This window comes from Panthera pardus, unplaced genomic scaffold (genome assembly GCF_024362965.1).
Source record: "Panthera pardus isolate Hobbes unplaced genomic scaffold, ASM2436296v1 HiC_scaffold_20, whole genome shotgun sequence".
Classification (NCBI taxonomy): domain Eukaryota; kingdom Metazoa; phylum Chordata; class Mammalia; order Carnivora; family Felidae; genus Panthera; species Panthera pardus.
This window is the reverse complement of record NW_026526766.1, coordinates 46,872,627-46,889,131: the sequence shown is the minus strand read 5'-3', so window position 1 is coordinate 46,889,131 and position 16,505 is coordinate 46,872,627.

Below are 16,505 nucleotides of genomic sequence, written 5' to 3'. Positions count from 1 at the left end.
TCTTTTTTTTTTTTTTTGCCTCATGGGTGAGTTTCTATCTAGCATCTATGCTCTGTAGATAACTCCGTATTGAGAGCACAATTTGTAACAGCGGTATATGCCACGTCATAGAATCAAATATTTTAAAGCTGGGAGGAGCTTAGGGGTTCCCCAACCCTAATCCTGCACTTTTCCAGATAAAAATAGGGAAACCCAGTATTAAAGAGCATGGTTAAATGACAAAGCTAATTAACGGCAGAGCCATTTTCACAATAAACTTGTCTTTTTTAGTATCCCTAGGCTTTTATCATAAACATCATAATGTTAGTATGCCTATAGAATGAAAACAGATCCTACCGTTTTCATATAACACTGACTGCCAGCTACTTGGATGTTCTTTTACCTCTTGGAAGTTCTTAGACTCCTTTGCATCAGTGGATGACCCAAATTATCTAAGATTCTTAAGATAAATATGTAAAGGTATAGACCAGTGTGCATCGCGGACCAGAATTATGTTTTATTATTTTTATTTTTTGAAGAACAATACAGTTGCATCAGAAATATTTACAAATGAAGAACTTAAAAGAATTACCCTAGTGATTTTTCATCAAATATATATTGATTGCCTATGGTGGGTCACTAGTTCTTTCTTCTAGGTGCTAGGGATACAACATTGAACAAACAAAATCTGGCTTTCAAGGAACTTACATCTTATTGAGAAATTTACATTCAACTGAGTATAAACTGAGCTAGATAAATTGCTCTTATATGCAATCGATATTAATTGTAAAGATAATTTGCATAATCTTTATCCTGAGGAAAAAATATAAATCTCTAGGGATCACAGTGCTTAGGGTCGCCATTTGTAAAAATATAAGCATGGGAAGCAGAGATAGAAATACCATTTTATGGTAGCCAGGTATTGTGCATTTTATAGCACTACATTTATCAGTTCAGCACTAAAGAAATGCTGATTCATTCATTCATTCATTCATTCATGCATGCATTCATTCATTCATTCATTTTTAACATTTTGAATTTTCCCTTCCATCAGATGTTCCGAATGTGGCTTACTGTCTCCTAGCCTAAATGAGGAGGATACTTTCATTTGAGATTCTTGTGGTGACTGAAAACTTCTTCACCTAACCAGATTTACATCTCTACTTAATGCCACCAAATTTATAGTCATACATTTTTCACTGGGCAGTGAAGCCACCGCTGTTTTGCTGTTATGAACGAACGTGATAGCAGGCATTTTCACGCTCACATGTACAAGTAAATTTATAGAGTAAATTCTTACAGGAGAAGATTCTGACGTGAAAGGTTGTAAACCGTTTATTTAATAGACATTATCAAAATGTCCTCCACAGCATTTGTGCCAGTTGACATACCAACAACAATATATGGAACTGCTCTTTTCTCCACGAACTTGCTCGTACTGCTTGTGCAAAAGTCTTGTCCTTATAATTGGAAGTGTTTTTCTAATATCGCTCCACTTTTTGTAAGTAAGGATAAACGTCTTTCACTTGCTATTTGAAGAGATCTAGATCTTATACCTCTGGATAGTTGGGTAGGTTCCAGAAAAAAGAAAGACAGAAAGAGAAGTAGTTTATGAATTTGGAGGCTGCATTTCCACTTATTTTCACAAAAGAAACATTGTCAAATTAAAAAAAAAGTACAAAGTTATTTGATATTAGGAATACTTTCGGCACATCTCTTCTCTTGGAAAAAAATCCTTGTTTTGGGTATGTGGATATTTCTATTGACTTTGGTTTCACAGAATTGTGTACGTGTTTTCCTTCCGTGAATAAGAATGAGATGAGTTCATTTGAAAGTATTGAAAGACAGACAGTGTCTCAAAACCAGTTGTTTGGTTATTTTGTTTGTTTGTTGTTTGTTTAATTTTCTTGCTACCTTACTCTGAATCAATGCACTGAGGCTGTGGACAATGTGTACAACTTCTCCCCTTGGAATTTCCTGGAGGTGATTATCTTCTTACAGAATTGTATTCCACTTGGCACATACCTTATTTGGGGGGAGAGGAGCTTAGAATTCTTTTGACTTTCTGTGAATTACATAGTTGTGTTAACTTTTGTAAAGTTTGGACCCCATCTACAAGTGATGACATCTGTTTAATTCGACCATATGTTATTTTAGTGGCAAACAGCTAGCTACCAAGGAGTAAGCTAAAATGCACAGGATACAGACATCATATGGGTTAAATTGTAATTTTTTTAACAAAATAATAATTGCAATATAATATAGTTCATCACATAATTCTTAATGATAAACATTTATGTCTAAAATGTACTGATTAGATTTCTTGTCTCATTATTTATGGGTTTTATGAATTAATATGAACAATATGTTACATTATTCATTAGCTTTGGAGGGCAACTGTATTATATAAAGGCTGCTTTTCAACAAAACTTAATGGGGTTCATATCAAAATTCAGTGACAGGAACTATTAAGATTAGAGGTAGCATTTTGATTGACAGCTAGAAATCAAACTCAAGAATCTCGTATGAAAAAAACCCTCAAATAAAGTTCCCACTAGGATATTTGGAGGTGCTGTATGGATGTCATAGAATTTTGTTGTAATAACAGTTAAGGTAGAGGAAAACATAGTACCTGGTGGTTTTAGGGTTCTTTACCATGTTCCCCTAATAATACCTTTATTTTCTCTTCTGTGAAAAGCACTCTGTTCAGTGTCCTTTTTTTTTTTTTTTCCCCTTCTGATTAGCTGGAATTTTCAAACTGTACACATTACCTGATATTTTTTTCTTTAAAAAAAATTAGAGAAAACATAACATGTATGGAGCGCTTACAACATGCAGTACAAAGTTTTGTGCCGACACTTAACTCATGTTGTAGGTGGCCTCAGAAAGTACAGGTACCTTGTAAATGACTCAGCAGTCAATAGTGGAGTCATCATTCAGCATCATGACTGTTGGACTCTAAAAGCCAATCTCTTAACACTACTATATTTCTCCAGTCACACTAGTGGGGAAAAGGGGCCAGCTGCCAGCTGTTTGAACTGACCAATGCAGCTGTCTAAGCTTACTGCATTTTGCAGTGCATTTCAGGAACCATTGCTTTGCAGCTGGGGTAGAGAATCAGTCATTTGCTTTTTTATGATTCCTCTGCATGATGGTATTTTTAGACCTTTTTTTTTTTTTACAAAATAAAAGAGAATTTGCGTTTTTTGAAGTTCTACATAAGGGTCATGCTATTTACGACCACATTTAATCCTCATTTAAAATATGTGAGGTCAAGATGGACAAATTGAGGGCTATTAGCTTGCTCAACAGTGGGAAGTGGCCCAAATGCAGCTCTAAAATTCAGAGGTTCCCAAATGCCCATGGATGATGTGACATGAGCAAACATAACCCTTTTGTCCTTTAGAGACAAACGTTATAAAAGTAGGTAACTGTTTTTATATTTCCCCAAATCTAAAACACAATAAAATTTTCACTTATCTTCTATTTTTGAAGACATTTTAACTTGAGTTCTCAAATGGGAAAAATGTGACATTTTTTCCTGGTACCTTAAGATTTTAGGAAGTATAGAACTGATGATCTTATGACTCTGCCTTTTCCCACCAGAGAGGACCTACTTTTCAGAACCAAAATGTCATTATGTTACCAGTGGGAGATTTGGGGAAATGTTGCAGGTAACAGAATAGTCTATTTTGACACATGTCTCTATTATTCCATTTCAGATATGCCTCAGGTCAAACATATTCTTGAGACACTCCCTCTCAAATAAAAGCCCTTTGTAGAATACCCAAAGAAGAATTTGATGTCCTGTTTCCCTAACACTCATACCAAGGAGACATATTCTGCTTAGATTATGTGTCCATGAGTTGAAATGGGCCAATAGCAGGTCTGAGCTTGAATGTTAACCATACTATTTTAAGAATTACCAAGAACTACAAGTAAAATAATTAAAAATTCTCAGGTGATTAGAGTTTGAGCTGAACTTAGTTTTGTGAATTTAAAACTAGAGATATTTGGAGGTTACTTTTTATGATCTTGTCATTCACATTAACATAATTAAACAATTCCGTTTCAATATGATAGGTTTGAAGATGAAAATCATGACCTTTCTGTCACCTGGTACTTCAATATCTACAGTAAATGCAGCTTTCTTGGTAGTCTCGGTCTATTCTCTTCAGCCAGAATTAATTGCTCTGCACTTATTTGTCTACAGAGGGTATTTGGACCTGTTTGGAAACTATGTTTTATTTGTGACGCATTGTGTCAAAAATGGGACAACTATTCAGAAACATCCCCCTACCATAAGATTTAGGAATTTCAAAGACTCCACGTTGTTTTATTCATATAGAAGACCTTATGCACAGAGATATAAAAACTAGGAAGTAATGACTTTTAGAGATGTCAATTTAACATGTCCTATTTAGGTAAAAAATTTTTTAAATGGGGCTTTTAGAATTAGATGGTCTTTCCTCTCCAGGATAACCAAATTAGAAAACACTGTTTCTTTCCATTCTTCCAAAAAAAAAAAAAAAAAAAAAAAGAAACAAAGAAGGAAAGAAAGAAAAAGAAAGAAAGAAAGAAGGAAAGAAGAGAAAAAAAAAAAGAAAAGAAAGAAACAGGTATTTCAATAAGCATTTTGCATGACTCATTTTATTTCTTCCTTAAACAGTACCACCAAATATAGGAATTGTTATCCCCGGTTTACAAGTGAATAAGCTGAAGCTTAGTGAAGTTCAATAACTTGCTTGAGGTCATACATATAGCAAGTAGCAGGGTTAGAATTCCAAAATGCTGAATAAAGGCTCAGTGAAATGAAGAAACAAAAGAAAAGCTGAGTCATGTTTATCCTACATTCTATCGAAATCCAAGACTCAAGTTAATTGTGTGTAATAATTCACTGTGCTAACATGCAGACTGACAGGGGAGAGACCAATCTGCGGATGACTCTGGAGACACATCCTCCTTCTGCTTATGGCAGCATAGTAAAGACCTGACTTAGCTGATTTGGGTTAGTTTAGTGGAAGAACAGACTGGAGGGACTTTCCCAGCCCCCCACCCCCCCCATTTCTCTTCTAGACAATGGAAATTCCACTGTTGCAGAGCTATATAGGCTCTCCCTGCCCCCCTGGTTCTTATAAATATATGTGAAGTTTTCAAACGGCAGGCCCCTCAGTGAGAAAGAATCCAGCCCAGCTCTGCTCGCCTTAGCCCATATCTCTATGGAATAATGAGGGATTGGGGGGATCAAGTGTTCTCTGCTGTTTCTCTGTTTATAAGTTTTTACCCTCTAAACATTATTTAATATTTACACCGTGTAGCATGTGTATCCATGTTCCCTTTGCACAACACTCCTGCACCATTTAAAACAAAGCCACTGGTGAAGGTATCTTTGTTAATTTCATAGGCTATCACCCTGGATGAGAATTCTTTGAAGCTGAACAGTTTAAAGTGTATTCTGTTATCTTTCATTCTCATCTAAGCATTTTGTTTTCTGCTGACTTACACCTGTTAATCCTCCAAATGTGAACCCAGTCTACTCAGGGATCAGCTTCAACAAAATCAAACCAAAATTCAGAAGAAAATGTTATACACTGGAATTATTCAGCGTGAATCTTCTATGTCAGAAAGAACCATCTTTCAGTAAGTAAAGAGAATCGTACAAGGAAATAAAAATAGGCCATTTCACACCAGTGTGTTTCTGTCTTTCTCTCCCTCCCTTACCTTTACTCTCCTTGTCTTTCACTCTTCCTCCCATGACTCCTCTTTCCTTTACTCCTCTTTCTCCAGTGACTATGCCATCCAGAAAGGTACAAATGTACAATAAAAATTACTCCCTAAAATCAATGTAATAAAAGCTTCATGTCAATGAGATACATCCTATGATGTGATAAAATGTATTTCCTATTTGTAAATCCATTTAACTATCCTTAGTGACTATGCAATTTCTCCTTTCCAAGGCAAATATTTGATTTTCCAGAAAATTCAATATTTGGAGTTCTTATAAATTCCAAGCTGATTTGTTAAGGGAGATGTGAAAATACACAATTCACAATAGGAAGAAAGTCTATATCTTTTTTCATTTAATTTCAAAGGAATCTCAAGTGATTTTTTTCCTCTCACTTTTTAAGTTCCCCAATATCATATTGGTGAAAAAATACAACCCGTGAAACATAGAACCAGAATTTGAAATCAACAAACAAACCTGGTGCACTCATCTGTTACTATTACTTTTATTATGTTCAAAACCTCATATTTCTGCAATTTGTTACCAATATTATTTACTACCATATAGTACTGTTTTAATCAGTTGAACAAAAGTTTTAAAGGTTCATAACATCAGTCTGGAGAGACAGAAAGCCTGGCATACACTACTGGTGAAAATGGAGCTTGATGAAACCTATTCTCAAATGAAATCTGGCAATTTTTTTTTACCAAATCTGAAATACATTTGAAACTTAAAGTGCATCAAGATATAAGTACACTGATGTTAAGTTTGTTATTTGTAAATATCTTCTCCCATTCAGCAGGTCGCCTTTTGTTTTGTTTTGTTTATGGTTTCCTTTTCTGTGCAAAAGCTTTTTATTTGATGTAGTCCCAGTGGTTTATTTTTGCTTTTGTTTCCCTTGCCTGAGGAGACATATCTAGAAAAATGTTGCTACTGCTGATGTCAAAGATATTACTGCCTATGTTCTCTTCTAGGATTTTTATGGTTTCAGGTCTCACACTTAGGTCTTTAATCCATTTTGAATTTACTTTTGTGTGGTTTAAAAAAGTGGTCCAGTTTCATTCTTTTGCATGTAGCTGTCCTGTCTCCCCAGTACCATTTGTTGAAGAGACTGTCTTTTCCCCAGTGGATATTCTTGCCTCCTTTGTCTTAGGTTAATTGGCTATATAAGCATGGATTTAATATCCAAAATATATAAAGAACTTATACAGCTCAGCACCAAAAAGCAAATAATCCAATTTAAAAATGGGCGGAGGACCTGAGAGGACATTTTTCCAAAGAAGACACAGATGGCCAACAGTGAGACGATGCTCAGCATCACTAATCATCAGGGAAATGCAAATCAAAACCACAGTGAGTTATCACCTTACACCTGTCAGAATGGCTAAAATCAAAAAGACAAGAAATAAGAAGTGTTGGCAAGGACGTGGAGAAAAAGGAACCCTTGTCCACTGTCGGTAAGAATGTAAATTGGTGCAGCCATGGTGGAAAACAGTATGGAGATTCTTGAAAAAATTAAAAATAGAGCCACCATATGATCCAATAATTCCACTACTGAGTATTTACTCAAAGAAAATGAAAATACCAATTTGAAAGGATATTATGCATCCCTGTTTATTAAAGCATTATTTATAATGGCCAAGATATGGAAGCAACCTAAGTGTCTATACATAGATGAATGGATAAGGTTGATGTGGTACATGCACATACATACACGCGCACACACACACACACACACACACACACACGCACACAGAGGAATATCATACAGCCATAGAAAGAATGAGATTTTGCCATTTGTGACAACATGGATGGATTCAGAGTGTATTGTGCTAAGTGAAATAAGTCAGGCTAAAAAAGACAAATATCATATGATTTTACTTACATGTGGAATCTAAAAAACTAAACAAATGAATAAACAAACAAAAACCAGAATCAGACCTGGAACAAATTAATGGTTTCCAGAAGGAAGGGGGTGAGAAGATTGGCAAAATGGGTGAAAGGGGGTGGAGATTCAGGCTGCCAGTTATGGAGTGAAAAAATAATGTGAATAAAAGGTACAGCATAGAGAACATCGTCAACGATACTGTAATAGTACAGTATGATGATAGATGGTACTACACTTGGGGTGAGCATAGCATAATGTATAGAGATGTTGCATCACGATGTTGTGCACCTGAAACAAATGTAATATTGTGCATCAACTATACTAAAAAAATGTTTTTAAGTGTAAGGACACTGATTTGACTGTAGCTCTCTTCATAAGAACAATTAATAACAAAAAGTCACTGAAGGGGCACCTGGGTGGCTAAGTCGGTTAAGCGTCCGACTTCAGCTCAGGTCACGATCTCACAGTCCTTGAGTTCGAGCCCGGCGTCAGGCTCTGGGCTGATGGCTCAGAGCCTGGAGCATGCTTCTGATTCTGTGTCTCCCTCTCTCTCTGCCCCTCCCCCATTCGTGCTCTGTCTCTCTCTGTCTCAAAAATAAATAAACGTTAAAAAAAATTTAAAAAAAAAGTCACTGTAATTAAGGTTCTTGGTAAGTGCATTATGATACGCCCATATGAGAGACACTGCTGAAATGTAGATATGTATGGGTTGATTGAATAAAAATCTTCAAGATGCATTATTAAGTGAAAATTATGTTACAGAAAAGTAAGAATAGTATGATTATTTTTTATGTTTAAAAAATATATATGTAGCTATATGCATGGAAACTGTTCTGAATTTACAGACAATTACCTGTTAATAGTGGCTCCCTTTGGGAAAAGGGATTGAGGGCGTGGGGTTGTGGAAAACTTCACTTTTCATTATGTAATTCTCTGAGCATTTATCATATCTAATTATGTGAATGTATAACTTTATTTTTTAAATATGAAGAGGCTAGTGAAATTGTAGGCCATTTGGGCACTAAAATACACCGATAAATATAATTTGGAAAATATTAGTTTGTATGTTACACAAGTAAAACATTGCAGTATAAATCTGCATATTATTCTGCATCCTCAATATAAAAGGAATCCTGATTTTAGGCTAGATGCTCAGGATTCCCGGAGCAGGTTTTAGAATGACTGACTAGAATTGGGTATGCAGAGCTCAGAAAAAATGCTTAGAGACGGGAAAGAGCGAACAACTGCTAATGTGTGTTTGCTCAGACCATAACAGCCAAAGCAATTCAATCAGATGCAAAGAATAATGGCAGGAAGCAATCTCCTGTTCTCCAGGCCATCATTGGTATAGACACTAAGCCTCCTTCTTCTCTGTATGCGTTAGCAGACCTCCCATGGACTCTTGCCTTGCACAGCAATCAGTGGCCCTTTGGTCATTAAAGAGGTATCCACGATCCCTCTTTGGATGCCCTGGTACTCTGCAGGTAGATGTAGGTGTAGAGTCCATAGTCACTGCACTTTGGGCCCTGGTGCCAGCCAGGGTGCAGCACCAGCCATCACCTCCTGTCAACACCTATACCAGGGATGAAGTAGCTGATCTTTGAGTGTCCCATTGAAATGGGAGGAAATGCACTTTTTCTTCTCTTCTGAGTTTTGCTGGTGGGTCCAGATCAAAGTCAAAACAGTTCAGGGGATACCACACTGTGAAGCACTCAAAATCTTTCTTCTCTTCTGACATCATCCCTTTTCTTCCCTCCACGCTAAAACCAAGCTTGCATATCATGAAGCTCTTTACTTTCAACATGAATTATGCTACCTGAGAGGTTAGAGGTGGATGTGAATTCTTGGCATGTCAACTCTGGAGAGTTGGCTTTAATATGTCAGCTTTAATACGTCTCTCGTTAGATTTGTTGTACTTTCCTAAAACTAAAATGGCAGCTATTCTGTCTACACAAGCAGAATGAAGCATTTCGCCTTTTAATATGGCTTCAGTGACTACTGAGTTGATGTACCTGTTTTCTAAGGTACAAAGCAGAAGGCTATTAATCTGGATCACATGAAGACATCCCACATTTAGTATATCATAACGTGGAATTGCATTTTTTCCCTCAATATGGTAGTTAAAAATGCAAGACTTTGGAGTCATGGATCTGAATTCTCACTTTTTTATTAGCTAGCTGCATAATTTACTGAAAGTAAATAATCCAATATCTTTGAGTCTCACTTCTCTTATATCCAAGAGTAGGCATGAAAAATAAGGATTAGAACAATTCTTAACTACTTAGACACGTAGAGTTCCACAAACGTGGAATTTGGGTGGTTACTACTCTTTCTTAAACCCATTAATGGCACCACCCTACACTGGTCACCAAAGCTGGGAGCATTTGAGTATTTTAGTATCAAACTCCTTCCTTCCACCTTCTAAGTTCAACCCATCACAATGGACTCTAGAGCCAGCTCTGCCTTTTATTAGGTAATTAGCCTTTCTTCTCCTTAGTCTCTTCTTGGATAAAGTGGACATAATAATACCTAGATCACAGGATTGTTGTATTAAATGAGATGATGTATATAAAATATCTGCTACGTAAAAAACATTATAAACGTAATAATAAACCTGTAACATACTAGATAAAATCACACATTTTATGTAATATTGTGTATAATTAATAGTTTATCAGTTTCATACTTTATTTTTTTATTAAAAAATTTTTTTAATGTTTATTTTTGAGACAGAGAGAGACAGAACATGAGCAGGGGAGGGGCAGAGAGAGAGGGAGACACAGAATCTTAAGTAGGCTCCAGGCACTGAGCTGTCAGCACAGAGCCTGACGCGGGGCTCGAACTCGCGAACTGTGAGATCATGACCTGAGCCGAAGTCGGACGCCTAACTGACAGAGCCACCCAGGCGCCCCTCAGTTTCATACTTTATGATTAACAAATAATTTTATTACACAACTAATTATAGCATAATCATATAACATAAAACAGTAAACATTACCTAAGTCTTTTCTATAATAATATTAGTATTATAGAAAACATTAGCACTGGTCTTTGTGAAAAGGTTTATTTTAATAATGAATTCCATGTCTCTCATTGATAGTGACATTCTGATTTTGTGTTTCATCTTGTGCCAATTCTAGTATGCTGTACTTTTCAATAAATTTGTCATCTCATCTAAGCTATTACTTTTTTTCCCATAAAATTTGTTAAAAATATTTTCTTAGTATCATTTTAAATCTGTAAGATCTGAAGTGATCATACATCTTTTATTATTGATACTGGTAATTTATATTCTTTTTGTTAATCAGTTTAGAAAGGAATTTATCAATTTTGTTGATCTTTCAAAGTACCTAATTTTCTTTCTTTCTTTTTTTTTTTTTTGAGAGAGTGTGTGAGCATGAGCATGGGAGGGGCCGAGGGGGAGAGAGAGAGAGAATCTTAAGCAGGCTCCTTACCCAACGTGGGGCTTACACAGGGCTCCATCTCATGACCATGAGATTATGACCTGAGCTGAAATCAAGAATCAGACGCTTAACTAACTGAGCCACTCAGGAGCCTCTCAAAGACCCTAATTTTCGATCTACTGTATTAGTCATTTCTATTGCTTATATTTTAGTTTTTTATCCCTTCTATTTTTTTCCCATTTACTTTGCTCCTATTTTTTTCGCTTCCAAAGATAGAACCATAGGTAATTGATTTTATACCACACTTATTTTGAATTTAAAGCTTTTAAATTTCTCTCTGAGCACTACTTGAGCTGCCTCTATGAAATTTTGATATATTTTCATTTATTTGGAAAGATTTTCTAATTTCTCTTATGATTTCTCCTTTGACTTTGAGGATTATTTAAAAATTATTTATTTAACTTCTGAATATTTTGGGTTATCTAGATATATTTTTGTTTTTAAGTTCTATTGCATTGTGATCAGAGAACATATTTTGTATGATTTATGTTTTAAAATTTATGTATATTTGTTTCAATTGCTTACACATTATTTATCATGGTGAACATACTACATGTCCTTGAAAAGTATGTATGTCTGCAAATGTTAGGGGTAGTGTTCTATAGTTATAAATAAGATCAAGGTTGTTGATGGTGTATAATTTTTTCTCTATTCTACCAACTCCTGAAAGAAGGATCATTATTTTTGAAGCTCAGTTTTCCTTTATGTATTTGAAGTGTTGGGCTGGATAACACATAAGGACACTAATGATCCCACTGAATTGAAAGTTTTAGGATAGAACTTGAACTTGCATTATGTTTAAGGTCACTTTTTCCTCGAAGACTATATACTCCTTCCTGGCAAGTTAGGCAATTCTACCGCTCTAGTGTCATTTGTCCTAGGGAAAAATAGTTTTTTTAAAAAATTATGGGTATAAGCCTATTCTCCTCTTGTAATTTTAGAGCTGTTATTTATCTTAAGAAAAGACATATGACCCAGAATGAAATAAACATCACATTTTTGAATGCAGTAATAGTGAGTACTTGAACAGTGCTATGTAAATATACTTTAAAAAGCAAATCGTTTGTTCAAAGAGCTTATATGAAAAAGACAGATAGTTGTGATAACAATATTAACTACTCTGTCAGTAGTCAAGAACTGATAAACTGAAACTGAGTGGTTAAGGTCATTTGACAATCTCATTTGATTGCCCTGTAATTCTTTTTTTTTTTTTTTCCTTTCGTTAAGTATCATTCAGTTTTTTTGGATTTTTTTTTTTATAACTGCAGTTCTTTCTAATTCATATTCTTAGAAATTTTCTTCAGTAAATATATCATATTTTCACTTGATGTTCAGAGTTACTTTGAGTATTTTGAGGAGTTGATATCATAAACTCTTTCCTCATGACTTGCCAGTGAGGTCTCTTTTCTCTCAGATACTGGTGCAGTAAATTGGGATTGTACTTATGATCTCTGAGAATGCTCTGCTCCACTTATAATGTCTTATTCCAGAAAATACCACAGGCTGTTCTTTCATTGGTGCTGTTCATAATGTGAACCAGGAGAGGAAACTTAATTTAAGAGTAGTGTAGACTTAAAAAGAAAAAAAACAAAAAGTGGGAGCACCAGGGTGGCTCAGTCGGTTAAGCCTCCAACTCTTGGTTTTGGTTCAGGTCATGATCTCACGGTTTGTAAGTTCAAGCCCCACATCGGGGCTGTGTTATCAGCACAGAGCCTGCTTGAGATTCTCTCTCTCTCTCTCTCTCTCTCTCTCTCTCTTTCTCTCTCTCTCTCTCTCTCTCCCTCTCTCTCTCAAAATAAATAAACTTAAAAAAAGAGAGTAGTGTATTTTTTAGTTTGAGTAGTACCCATGCTGTTTAGCAGGGATGAAGGGTAGTACTAAAGTAACAAGATGATCACTTTCTGGGATCTGGAAATAGAGAATGTGGGGTAGATAGGCCAATTGGAAGTAAAAGAAATAAAAAACATGAAGATCATGAGTCATGACATAAAAACAGAGAGTTGCTTGTCCCCACGGTTGCCTTGATTCTTGATTATTCATTCATTATGCAAACATTTACAAGGACTCTCTTATGTCCCATGGAATATTCTAGATGCTGGAAATGTGGCAATAAAAGTGAAACCTTTCTAGTTTCAATTCTATTCCAAGTATATGTGTATACACATATACACATGTGTATATTGACTTCTCTATTACTGAGATTGGATTTTCTTTACTAAAATTTAAAACAGCCTAACAAATGTACTGGAAAATGATGATCTTAAAGTAACATTTTGTAGTAGTACATTTATAAGGTAATTCTCTCTTTTGTCACCAAGGAGAAAAATGAAGAGACTTTGGGGAAAAAAAAATACTCTATTTCGTGTAGTTGTTGGCTTTGCCAACAGTTTTGTATACTATAAACCAAGGTTCATATCTGCATTGAATTATTTCATGTAGTGGTTACATGGGGGATAAAGTCAAGAAACAAAGCTTCTAAAATTAGTCAACTGAAAATCCAGAGGTAGAGAAAGAAATAAAGAAGTCTGATTTGTTAAAGCTTACGAACATGCATACTTCTTCCAACTAAAATTTAAATCCGTTTTATGTATAATCACTTTTTTATAATTATGCTCAAGTTATGGTTTTCCTTATCAAACTTTCAACTAATGGAATTGTGATTGCTTCGACTCCAGATCTAGGGTGACATTAATTGATCATCTTATGCTTTAATCCTGGGTTCTTATTGAACAACAAATAATAGCACTTTATAGTGTTAGGTATCTAAGTGTTTTAAATAAATTAGTCCATTTAATCCTTTTCATAACACTGCGTGGTAGGCACTCTTATCACCCCCACTTTACAGATACGCTAACTGAAGGTAAAAGTTTTATAATTTGCCAAGTTATACTACAAGTCAGTGTCAGAGCTGGAGTTCAAACCCTGGACATCTTGCTGTGGACTCCACACTGTCAGCTACTTTGCTAAATGCTCTTGTTCCCTTCCAGTTTCCTGATACTGATATCTCAAAGCTGATCTCTGTTTTGGGACCTGCCCTATACCAACTGGTTAGAGGGTTCTCAAGCTCATATTGTACCTCTGACCACTTTGATCACAAAGGAGTGTTTGTGCATATTCAAGAAAGTGTGATAATTTAAGCAAACGTCATGGTTCTAATCATATTCAACCCCAGTTAGATTAGAAGCAATATGCTTTAATTATTTTTTCTTTCTTTAAGACAAGATTTTACTGACAAAAACAAAACAGTTAATTTTATAAAAATGTAAGAAAGTTCAACAAGCTAAAAATTCCCTCTTTTTCCAGCTGTTGAGTGGAATGACATTTCTAAATCTCCAATTTCTTTTTCATTTTAAACAGTTTTATTGAGATAGAATTGATATTTGATACACAGCATATGTTTAAAATGTGTAATTTGGGTGCTCCTGGGTGGATCAGTTGGTTGAGCATCAGACTTTGGCTCAGGTCGTGATCTCACAGTTCATGGGTTCGAGCCCCGCATTGGGCTTTGTGCTGATGGTGAGGAGCCAGCTTCGGGTTCTCTCTCCCCCTCTCTCAGCCCCTCCTGGCTCATGCTCTCTCTTTCTCTCAAATTTAAATAAACATTAAAAAATATTTACTTTTATCAAATGGACTCATACAGTATGATTTGTCTGAGTCTTTTATTCAACAAAATTACTTTGAGATCTATTCATGTTTCTGGGTATATGAATAATTTATTCCTTTGTATTGCTGAGTTGTGTGCCATTGTATGGACATACTGATGTGCTCATGTGTTTACCACGTGTTTATGCGTCCATCAGTTATCTCCTCATCTCTTGATAGACACCCGGATTGTTCCCAACTTTTTGGCGACTACAAAATAAATTGCTAGGAACATTAATGACAAGTCTTTGTATGGATATATACTTCAGTTTTTGCATTAATATCTTGGAATGGAATGACTGGATCACTTGGTAGGTATGTGTTTTAAGTTTTTAAGAAACTGCCAAGCTACTTTCCAAAGTGGTTACATTTTACATTCCCACCAGCAGTGAATGAAGGATCTAGCTCCTGCATGTGTTCACTAACATCTGAGATGCTCAGTGTTTTTTTTTTTCTTTTTAAGCTTATTTATTTACGTTGAGAGAGACAGAGAGAATGTGAGTGGGGGATCGGCAGAGGAAGGGGAGAGAGGAAATCCCAAGCAGGTTCTGTGTGAGGTCAGTGTGTAGAGCCCTGTGTGAGGCTTGAACTTACGAAACCACGACATCATGACCTGAACCAAAATCAAGAGTTGGTCACTTAACCGACTGAGCCACTCATGTGCCCCGATACAGTCAGTGTTTTTTAGTTTTCTAATAGGTGTGCAGTGGTACCTCCTTATGGCTCTGTGCCCAATTTAAAAGTAAATAAGAGACCTCATCTTCTAAATGACTAATAAATTTCCATAGAATTCAGGATATAAAAAAGCACATCAAGCAAAATTACAAAAGATACATTCAGGGTATTTATACATTTAAAAAATGTTTCCTTTTTTTGGGAGCCAGTTATAGGGGGAGAATCAGAATGTTTATTTTTTAATTTTAGAGAGGGGGGTGGGGCCCAGGGAAGAAAGAGAGAGAGAGAGAGAGAGAGAGAGAGAGAGAGAGAGAGAATTTCAAGCAAGCTCCACAATAAGCATGGAGCCCAAGGTAGGGATCCATCCCACAATCCTGGGATCATGACCTAAGCCAAAATCAAGAGTCCGACACTTAACCGACTGAGCCACTCAGGTGCCCTGGAATGTTTATTTTTTAAAAGTAATTTCTGAAGGTTAAATGGATGACATTACTTAGAATACAAGTATTATACAAATCAACCAATTTTACTTTACTATGTTCCCTGTGAACATCAAAGCAACGAAACCAAAACAAAAACTGTCCATAAAAAAAGTGACAGAGTTAGAATGAAAATGCAAGTTTCTCAACTTCTAGTGTTGTGCTACTTCTCATATATGGCATATTGTACAAATTGTTTGGGATGTCATTTATAGTTAAGAAATTTTGAGTGTATAATGTCTAAAGAGTGATAAAAATCGCTTATGCATATCCACACAACATGCAGCAGAGAAGACACATCATTCAATTGGGTTGAAACCTGAATTTGTATGATTGGAGTAAAATTTCTTTATCTGTTAGATAAAGCAAGGCTGTGAGAGGGCACTTTAGGAAGAATTTTGGAAAATAGGATACCAAATTGTATAGCAAGAAAAGGTGGAAGGAAAACAAAGTAAGAATGAGCAGTAGTCGCAAAAATGATGGGGAAGACCTGTATAGAGTACCTTGCAGAAGGAAAAGCAATTAATGACATATGGTCAGAGATGTAGCCTCAGAGATACAGACATGGAAGCCGCAGAGATCATTCCAGATACATAAATGGAACAAAATGTAAACATAAATCATAAGAAGCCCAAAGTAGAAGAATCTACCGC